General features: G+C 44.2%; 1 protein-coding gene across 1 annotated transcript in view; it reads right to left on the reverse strand.

The window, feature by feature from the left end:
* scel (sciellin) overlaps positions 1 to 9,714 on the reverse strand; it is a 109,267-nt gene extending 99,553 nt beyond the window's left edge. Inside the window, exon 1 of the mRNA XM_041199940.1 lies at positions 9,583 to 9,714. The gene's annotated coding sequence lies outside the window, so the exon portion shown is untranslated. The remainder of the gene's footprint in view (positions 1 to 9,582) is intronic.
* Positions 9,715 to 10,545: the final 831 nt, after the last annotated feature.

Consider the following 10,545-nt stretch of genomic DNA (forward strand, 5'->3'; position numbering starts at 1 on the left):
TCGGCCATGTGCATACTGATGGAATTTTCTAACTCCAAAAATAATTGATAATCCTTCTCTCTTGTGATTTGTGATTAACCCTTCTCAAACGTAGACAGGAGAAGGCCATTCAGCCAATTGAGCATGCTCTGCCGTTCAATACGATCATGGCTGATCAAACATTTCAATGCCTTTTACCCACACTATCCCCATAACCCTTTACTTTATTGTTAATCAGTAATCTATCAATCTCTACTTTAAACATATTTGATGACTGAGCTTCTACATAACCTATTGGCTTTTCTGAACTGTCGTCCATCATATGAGATGTTACTGCTCTCACGCCATAGGCAGATGCATCAGAAGTTAGCACCAATTCTTTCATCGTGTCATAGTTTACTAACAAGTTTGAAGAGTGCAAGAGCTGTTTAACTTTCATGAAGGCTTCTTCTTGAGATGACTTCCAAGACCAACATTGGTTTTTCTTTAATAATGAATATAGGGGGACCAGGACCATTAAATAAGTTTGGTAGGATTCAATCATAATAATAAACCATACCCAAGAATGGCTTAAGCTCAGAGACATTTGGAGGCGAGGGCACCTCCTTAAAAATGTTGACTTTTTCTTCTACTGAGGGTAACTCTTGGGCAACCATCGGTGGCCCAAGTAAATGACTTCACTTGCCTGAAAGATACACTTTTCCTTTTTCAAGCGCACCCCTGCTTCGAAGAATCGTTTTAAAACTTCTTCCAAGTTAGCCAAACGTTCCGCTTCTGTTAACCCAGTTATTAGGACATCATTCAGGTAGACTACGACTTGAGGTAGTCCATCCATCAAGCTCTCCATCGTCCTTTGGAAAATCACGCAGGCGGAAGAAATACCGAAAGGCAGGCGTGTGTATTGACATAACCCTTTGTGTTTGTTTATGGTTACAAATTCTCTGGATATATCATCCAGTTCCAGCTGCTGATATGTGTGACTTATATCTAATTTTGTGTAAGTTCTCCTTCCTGCTAATTTGGTATAGAGATCCTCAATCCTGGGGATATACTTGTCAAACTTGGCAGCCTTGTTTACTGTTAACTTATAATCCCCACAGTTATGGATGGTCTGATCAGGTTTCAAAACAGGGATTGTGGGTGCTGCCCATTCCGAAAATTGAACGAGCTGAATGGTACCCAGCTTCCCTAAAAGGTTTAATTCAGCGTCAACCTTCTCTCCCAGGGCATAAGGCACTGTCCTGGCTTTAAAAAAATGAGCAGCTCCTTCAGAGTCAACATAGATCTTAGTCTGCAGGCCCTTGATTTTCCCCAGTTCCTCTCAAAAGACTTTGTCATATTTCTTTAGCAGCTCTGGCAGTCCTTCAGCGCTCAGCTGCAAAATTTCAGACCAATTTAGTTTAATTTCTTTCAACCAGTCATGACCTAGAAGGCTTGGTCCTTCACCTTCCATGACAATTAGAGGGAGCTGTGCTGTCTGGTGCTTGTAATAAACAGGTACATAGGTAATACCTTTCACTTGTATGGCTTCACCAGTATACATTTTCAATTTGGCTGAAGTCTGCTCCAAATGCAATTGTTGAGTGCCCTTGTTTAAATATTTGAATGTGTGCTCCTGCAGTACAGTGATTGATACACCAGTATCCACTTCCATAATTAAAGGTTTTCCATTGAACTGCAGAGTAACAGTGATTGGCTCGGTTTTCCCTCCTTTCACATTAAATAGAGAAAAACATCAGAATTAGTAGTTTCTGGTTCTTCCACATGATTTACTTTGATCAGTTTAGTTTGTTGCCTGGGAACCTGTCTCAATCTTGCTTTACATTGCTTCAGTAGGTCCCCTCTTTTATGATAATAATGGCAATCCACCTCTTTAAAATGGCAAGTTTCAGGGATATGGTCACTTCCACATCGGTAACAATTCATTTTTAGATTTGCTGCTGAGCTGTCTCCTGAATTTTTAAAAACTTTTCAGGTAACAGGGACTGTCTCCCACTTCGCAGCTCACTCCCTGGTTTTAGTGCCTTGCCCTGCAGTCTGTTGCCACCCCAACTGGAAAACAGTACCACTTTGTACACTCTGTAAGGCTGCAGATCCCGTTCAGCACTTTCCATCGCAAGAGCTATTTCCAAAGCTCTTCTAAAAATCGATATTTACTTCAGCTAATAACCGTTGTTGAATGGTGTCATTGTGCACACCACAGACCCTTAACACATCATTTAGGGTCTCCCTGGAGTTGCAATAGTCAGTTAGCTGTTTCAACTTCACTACATATATTACTACGGCCTACCCCAAGGATCTTACTCTCAAATTAACTTTGAACCTCTGCACGATTACGGAGGGTTTGAGTTGAAAATGACCCTTTACAATGGCTACCAATTCACTGAAGGCCTTTGAATCAGGAGCATTCGGGGCGTCAAACTACGGATTACATTGTAAGTTCTACTCCCACAGACGCTTTGGAGAATTGCGTTCCTTTTTTCCTCTACTGTTATTTCATTTGCTTGGAGAAAGAAACCAAGGCATTCTACATATCGACTCCAGTCCTCTGTGGATGAGTCGAAGGGGTCGATCCTGCCAAAAAGTGGCACATCTGGTGAGCATATATTTCCCTTCTCCTGTTTAAAACAAGATATTGACATTCACTAGGCAAGGGACAGCACCAGAACTAGTTTATCCTTGTCACCAGTTGTTATGGACTTGATTTTCCAGACAGGTTTCTCATAAGAAACAATGAACAGGGCTTCAGCAGCAGTTATATGCTTCCATCAAGAAGAGCAACTAGACACTAATTCCATCCCTATAGTTTCCCATGCTTAGGGCTGATTCATTCACAGTCACTACATTCCTTAAAGCTACAGCTACTACATTCTTTAAAGCTACATTTACCACATTCCTTAAAGCTACAGTTACCATAATTTTGGTCTACACCTATTGTAGTCAAAGGTCCAGTTCTTCCCATGGGCATTTGTGGGTAGAGACTCCACACCAGAGCTGTCTACCTTGTTTTCCTCTCCATGGCCGTTTAGGAATGAGCCTTCCTCATATGAATACAATGCAGGATTCAATAGGTAATGTTTAGACCAGGAGCCTAAATAGAGTTTAACATAAGGGGTTAATTGCCACTCAGTGCAATGAACATTAACAAATTAAAAAGATCAGATTCCTGATTTAAGTGAAGAAAGATAGCTTTACCATAATGAGAGGAAGATGAAGATGAAGATGGTTTATGAGTGTCTTTGGTGAGACCACACCTGGAATACTGTGTTCAGTTATTATCTCCATATATAAGGCGGGGTGATACAGCAAAGATTTCCATAAATCGGTACCTGGGATGGGGGGGTTGTCATATGATGAAAGGCCAAGTAAATTGGGCCTACTGTCTCTGGAATTTAGAAGAATGAGAGGTAATCTCATTGAAACATACTAGATTCTGAAGGGGCTTGAGAGATTGTTTTCACTGGTCAGGGAAAACATCGAGTCACAGGATAAGGGGCCGATCATTTTGGACTGAAGTGAGGGGAAATTACATCACTCAAAGAGTTGGGAATCTTTGTGATTCTCTACCCAAGAGGGTTGTGGATGCTCCATCACTGAATACATTTAAAACAAAAACAGAATTACCTGGAAAAACTCAGCAGGTCTGGCAGCATCGGCGGAGAAGAAAAGAGTTGACGTTTCGAGTCCTCATGACCCTTCGACAGAAATATAAGCTGGTTTAAGGTGTGTGTGTGGGGGGCGGAGAGATAGAGAGACAGAGAGGTGGAGGGGGGGGTGTGGTTGTTGGGACAAACAAGCAGTAATAGAAGCAGATCATCAAAAGATGTCAACGACAATAGTACAATAGAACACATAGGTGTTAAAGTTAAAGTTGGTGATATTATCTAAACGAATGTGCTAATTAAGAATGGATGGTAGGGCACTCAAGGTATAGCTCTAGTGGGGTTTTTTTTATGATGGAAATAGGTGGGAAAAGGAAAATCTTTATAATTTATTGGAAAAAAAAGGAAGGGGGAAACAGAAAGGGGGTGGGGATGGGGGAGGGAGCTCACGACCTAAAGTTGTTGAATTCAATATTCAGTCCGGAAGGCTGTAAAGTCCCTAGTCGGAAGATGAGGTGTTGTTCCTCCAGTTTGAGTTGGGCTTCACTGGAACAATGCAGCAAGCCAAGGACAGATATGTGGGCAAGAGAGCAGGGTGGATGTTAAAATGGCAAGCAACAGGGAGGTTTGGGTCATTCTTGCGGACAGACCACAGGTGTTCTGCAAAGCAGTCGCCCAGTTTACGTTTGGTCTCTCCAATGTAGAGGAGACCACATTGGGAGCAACGAATGCAGTAGACTAAGTTGGGGGAAATGCAAGTGAAATGCTGCTTCACTTGAAAGGAGTGTTTGGGTCCTTGGACAGTGAGGAGAGAGGAAGTGAAGGGGCAGGTGTTGCATCTTTTGCGTGGGCATGGGGTGGTGCCATAGGAGGGGGTTGAGGAGTAGGGGGTGATGGAGGAGTGGATCAGGGTGTCCCGGAGGGAGCGATCCCTACGGAATGCCGATAAGGGGGGTGAAGGGAAGATGTGTTTGATGGTGGCATCATGCTGGAGTTGGCGGAAATGGCGGAGGATGATCTTTTGAATGCGGAGGCTGGTGGGGTGATAAGTAAGGACAAGGGGGACCCTATCATGTTTCTGGGAGGGAGGAGAAGGCGTGAGGGCGGATGCGTGGGAGATGGGCCGGACACGGTTGAGGGCCCTGTCAATGACCGTGGGTGGAAAACCTCGGTTAAGGAAGAAGGAGGACATGTCAGAGGAACTGTTTTTGAATGTAGCATCATCGGAACAGATGTGATGGAGGCGAAGGAACTGAGAGAATGGGATGGAGTCCTTACAGGAAGTGGGGTGTGAGGAGCTGTAGTCGAGATAGCTGTGGGAGTCGGTGGGTTTGTAATGGATATTAGTGGACAGTCTATCACCAGAGATTGAGACAGAGAGGTCAAGGAAGGGAAGGGAAGTGTCAGAGATGGACCACGTGAAAATGATGGAGGGGTGGAGATTGGAAGCAAAATTAATAAATTTTTCCAAGTCCCGACGAGAGCATGAAGCGGCACCGAAGTAATCATCGATGTACCGGAGAAAGAGTTGTGGAAGGGGGCCGGAGTAGGACTGCAACAAGGAATGTTCCACATACCCCATAAAGAGACAGGCATAGCTGGGGCCCATGCGGGTACCCATAGCCACACCTTTTTTTTGGAGGAAGTGAGAGGAGTTGAAGGAGAAATTGTTCAGCGTGAGAACAAGTTCAGCCAGACGGAGGAGAGTAGTGGTGTAGTGTATGGGGATTGTTCGGGCCTCTGTTCGAGGAAGAAGCTAAGGGCCCTCAGACCATCCTGGTGGGGGATGGAGGTGTAGAGGGATTGGACGTCCATGGTGAAGAGGAAGCGGTTGGGGCCAGGGAACTGGAAATTGTTGATGTGACGTAAGGTGTCAGAGGAATCACGGATGTAGGTGGGAAGGGACTGGACAAGGGGAGAGAGAAGGGAGTCAAGATAACGAGAAATGAGTTCTGTGGGGCAGGAGCAAGCTGAGACTACAAATTCCATGCAACTCATCCTGGCATTGAAGAATTTTTTCAAGATACAACACAAGAATACAAGGAATAGGAAGAGTAGTAGACCATATGGCCCACCGAGCCTGCTCCGCCATTCTATATGATCATGCCTGATTTTGGGTTTCAATTCCACTATCCCACCCACTCCCCATATCTCTCGATTCACTGAGAGACCAAATCTATCTATTCCAGCCTTAAATGTATTCAGAGATAAAAACAAAAAAACTGCGGATGCTGGAAATCCTATCTTGGTACCACTTGCAAATTCTGACTCAACACCTTCTAACCCTATATCTAAATCATTGGTGTACATGGTGAACAGTAAAATTGAGCCAAGTTTTAATCCAGTTTGCCATCAGCCCGGCCTAATTCCATATGCCTTAATCTCCAATGTGATTTCTTGTCAAAGGCTTCCCTAAGATCTATTTACATCTCATCCATTGCAATTCCTCATCCACCACACCTGTTACCTCCTCAAAGAATTCTGAAGTTTATCAAGCATATGCTGAGTATTTGTAGCTATTTTCTCTTGGATGTATGACAACGTTATGCTTAATTATAAACTCTAAATTATTTTCCTCCCACAGGCGTTAAGCCAACTGAGCTGTAATCACCCACCTCAGCAATGTCCCCCTTCTTGAAAATGGGTACTACATTGGTTATTCTCCAATCCTCTGGCACATATCCACATTTGATATAGCCCTGAAATATAGGGAGAGATTTTAAGTCACTGAACCAACAGAGACCAGATGGTAATGGAGTTGAAATCAAAATGGTTCACTTACTGTCTTTTTTCCAGCCCTCAGCTAATTTAAAGCTGGGCTGAGGCATCTGCTTAACTTGGGCAGCAGCCTTATAAAATTTATGCTAATTAGGCTCCTAATACATAGTGATGCCTCTGAAGACATTTCTGTGGCCTCATCTATATCAGGATAAATCTCTATATCTCTAACATCTTCCCTTTTTGTAAAGGCCACTGTAAGTAAAACCTTAATAAATACTCCCCCTTTCTTTTGCAACTTGACAACGCTCTCTTCTCAGGGTCCTGTGTCACCCTTAAAAACTTGCAAAATACCTTACTTCTCTGTTTTTATTGGTGGGGTGTTGGGGAGTGTGGGATTTGTGTCTTTCTCTGCATCTTCAGGATTTCTTATGTTCCAACACTCTTAATCTCTTTATTTATCCATGTAAATATAAAAGTACTGGTATCTTTTCTCCTTTTGGAATGCAATATATTGGTTCTGTACCTTAGTCATTTCTTTTGAAAATCATCCCACTGTCCTCTATAGTCCCGTGTGTCAACTTCTCCTATCATCTCAGCAAACCGGTTCAATTTTCTGAAACCTGCACTCATCCTCAGAATGTACAGAAGGTAAAGTCGCACGGGATCAGAGGTGAGCTGGCAAGATGGATACAGAATTAGCTTGGTCATAGAAGACAGACGGTAGCAGTGGAAGGGTGCTTTTCTGAATAGAGAGCTGTGACTAGTGGAGTTCCACAGGGATCAGTGCTGGGAACTTTGCTGTTTGTAGTATACATGCTGTTTGTAGATTTGGAGGAAAATGTAACTGGGCTAATTAATAAGTTTGCAGACGACACTAAGTTTGGAGGAGTTGCAGATAGTGAAGAGGATTGTCAAAGGATACAACGGGATATAGATCGGTTGGAGACTTGGGCGGAGAAATGGCAGATGGAGTTTAATCCAGACAAATGCAATGTAATGCATTTTGGAAGATCAAATACAGGCAGGAATTATATAGGAAATGGCAGAACCCTTAAGTGCATTGACGGGCAGAGGGATCTGGGTGTACAGGTCCACAGGTCACTGAAAGTGGCAATGCAGGTGGATAAGGTAGTCAGGAAGGCATATGGCATGCTTGCCTTCATTGGCAGGGGTATTGAGTATAAAAGCTGGGAAGTCATGCTGCAGCTGTATAGAACCTTGATTAGGCCACACTTGGAATATTGGGTGCAATTCTGGTCGCCACATTACCAGGAGGTTATGGAGGCTTTGGAGAGGGTGCAGAGGAGGTTTACTGGGATGCTGCTTGGTCTGGAGGTTATTAGCTATGAGGAGAGGTTGGAGAAACTCGGATTATTCTCACTAGAGTGACGGAGATTGAGGGGCGACTTGATAGAAGTTTACAAAATTATGAGTGGCATGGACAGAGTAGATAGTCAGAAGCTTTTTCCCAGGGTGGAAGAGTCAATTACTAGGGGACATAGATTTAAGGTGAGAGGAGAAAACTATAGAGGAGATGTGCTGGGCAAGTTTTTTATGGAGGGTAGTGAGCGTCTGGAATTTGCTGCCAGAGGAGGTGGTGGAAGCAAGTACGATAGTGGTGTTTAAGAGGCAGCTTGACAAATACATGAATAGGATGGGAATAGACAGATACGGACCCCGGAAGTGCAAAATGTTTTACTTGACGGGCAATATGATCGGTGCAGGCTTGGAGGGCCGAAGGGCCTGTTCCTGTGCTGTACTTTTCTTTGTTCCTTGTTCTAATCCAATCTGGCCTTCTAGTTTTATCTTCCTTTTCCAGTCGAATCTTAAACCTCATCTTATTGTGGTACTTTGTTCCCAAGCTGCTCATTCACATTAAGCTTAGTTCCTTGTCTTCAGACAGGTCCAACCCATGGCACTATTACCTCCACCAAGGGTGAGGCAAAGAGGCAGGTGCCGAATCCACCCCAGCCAGAATGGGGATCGAACCCCAAGATGTTGGCAGCAAACTAATCCACACCAGCCATCCAGCCAACCAGCCTCCCAAGGAGTCCGAGTTGCTACCACAACATGGGCTTTTAACATGCATGTTGTAGTCCAAACCTATGAATAGCGATGGTAGAGGCTCCAATTTTCCTTCCATCGCATGGCTGTCCAGGAATCGCTCCCACTATTACCACCTGCCATTGGTGTCTATTGGAAGGATTTGCAGGTTGATACTCAACCTGTTTGGCCCACATCATGAGCACACTTTCCGCAGTTATCAAGCCTTGGAGTGGAACTTGAACCCGGAGTTTCCTGGCTCAGAGGCAAGAACATTATCACTGCACCACAAGGCCTCATAAGCTCAACTGCCTGATCTCTTTCATTGTTTGGAACCAGATCCAGCAAGGTCGCCTTTGTAGACTGATTGTTGATTGAGAACAGAGTCTTGTACACATTTCAGAAATTCAATTATCTTTGCTCCCCATGTCTCAATCAATAAGTAAATAATTTAGTGTAAGAGTCTGGTATATACAGGGTTAATGTGGGACTGAGGATGGCACCGCCCACACAGTGAGGTAAGAAGGCAAATAACTCAGGCCATAAGGGCGGGATTTTCTGGCCTTGAAACAGGCAGGCATTATCGTAGGCAGGAAGGGAAAATTTGGCCAGAAATTCTCGGCCATAGACTCAGTGTGGTGTTGGCCAGAGATGTGTTAAAATCTGGAGATGGAGTTAGCTCCATGCCTGTACACTTTACTGTATATCTGTATATGGTTACAAGTAGCTAATAAAGACTTGCTGTTAACATCCAGAAGACTATGAAGGCTTCTCTAACATGCAGTTTCTGTAACCAACACCATCCCAACATGGTGGCAGCTCTGGATCGAAAACACTCAGCCTCACAGAAGTGCTGAAAAGCTAAGAAACTGAGTGTCTTCAATGGATTCTGAACTGAAAGAAGCTCCCAAATGAAGCTACAGGTGCTGAGAAAATTTGCCAGAAAAAGCTCCAGAGAGGAGAGTGTGGAAACTAAAGACAGAGGTTTTACTGCAGCTGAAGACTCCATACGATCTCCCTTGGAACTCCAGCTTCAGCACACAGTTCATAACCTGCAAAGATGAGCTAAATCTTATTTAACTTCCAGGCTGCAGCCAGTCCTGAGAAGCCCCTTTTACTAAATTTAGTCAAAAGTTCCATTTGAATGAAACCCGTCGCTAATCCCAACACCCAACTCTGAGCTTCGACACACAGTTTCCAAGTTGAACAGGAATAAAAACATTAAGAATGAACTCACACAACTCTCCGAAGCCTCGTGGCCATACAAATCTGTAAACAGCAAGCCTGCAGTTCATTTAAACACGTCGCTACTCGCAACGTTACAGTGCTGAATAAATCAAGTCGGCAGACCGCAAAGTTGTACAGCCCTTTCTGGAAATTCTTCTTCCCAAAGAGCACAGCCGCAATTCTGTGAAGCCTGCCAAAACCAGCAAGTACAGGAAACCCACTGTGCTGCAGTGAACGGCGACGCCATCTTGGAAGACTGTAAGCTCTTAAAGCTGTACCCACACTTTAAAAATCTTCAACATGGATTACAATTCCACGCTTCCAATTCGACTGGGACTCATCCAAGACCCAGACCAGTCACAAAATTTGAGTCTTTGGATGGAAATATTTTTATGGGACAGCATGCTCCAGACTTCAGCAAAAAAGTCTGCAGACCTGCAAGGTAAAAGTTGTCTCACCCTGGACAAGGCAATCCAGCTAGTTAGACTGTCTGAAGTACATGGACTACACAGGAGAGTCCCACGGGGAGAGAATTTAACATGAGGCAGGAACCAGTCCTCAGTACAGTTTATCAGGTCACAAAGACACAGGGACAATCCGAGTCAGGGAAAGCAATTCCCGAACCGCCCAGCAGAGTGACCTTGCCAGCGCTGCAGTGCGAAGTGCCTTCACAGGAGCGATCAGTGTTCTGCGAGTAAAACCCGAAACTTCCACTGCAACCGATAGGGACACTTTGGCAAACTGTGCAAGTCAAAAGCCCAACACTGCTCAGATATCCCAAAGCTAATCCACGAGGTCGAGACCAAAAAACCCAGAGAACACGCAGCCATGCTTCTTGGGTGAGGTCAATGATTGTGGTTCTTCATTTTGGAATGCTGACATCCTGGTAAATGGACATCTAACAAACCTTGAGTTAGATTCAGGTGTCAGGGTGACTGTCCTGTCAGACAAGGGACCATGACTCAAAGACCTC

Source organism: Carcharodon carcharias, chromosome 11 (assembly GCF_017639515.1).
Source record: "Carcharodon carcharias isolate sCarCar2 chromosome 11, sCarCar2.pri, whole genome shotgun sequence".
NCBI lineage: Eukaryota > Metazoa > Chordata > Chondrichthyes > Lamniformes > Lamnidae > Carcharodon > Carcharodon carcharias.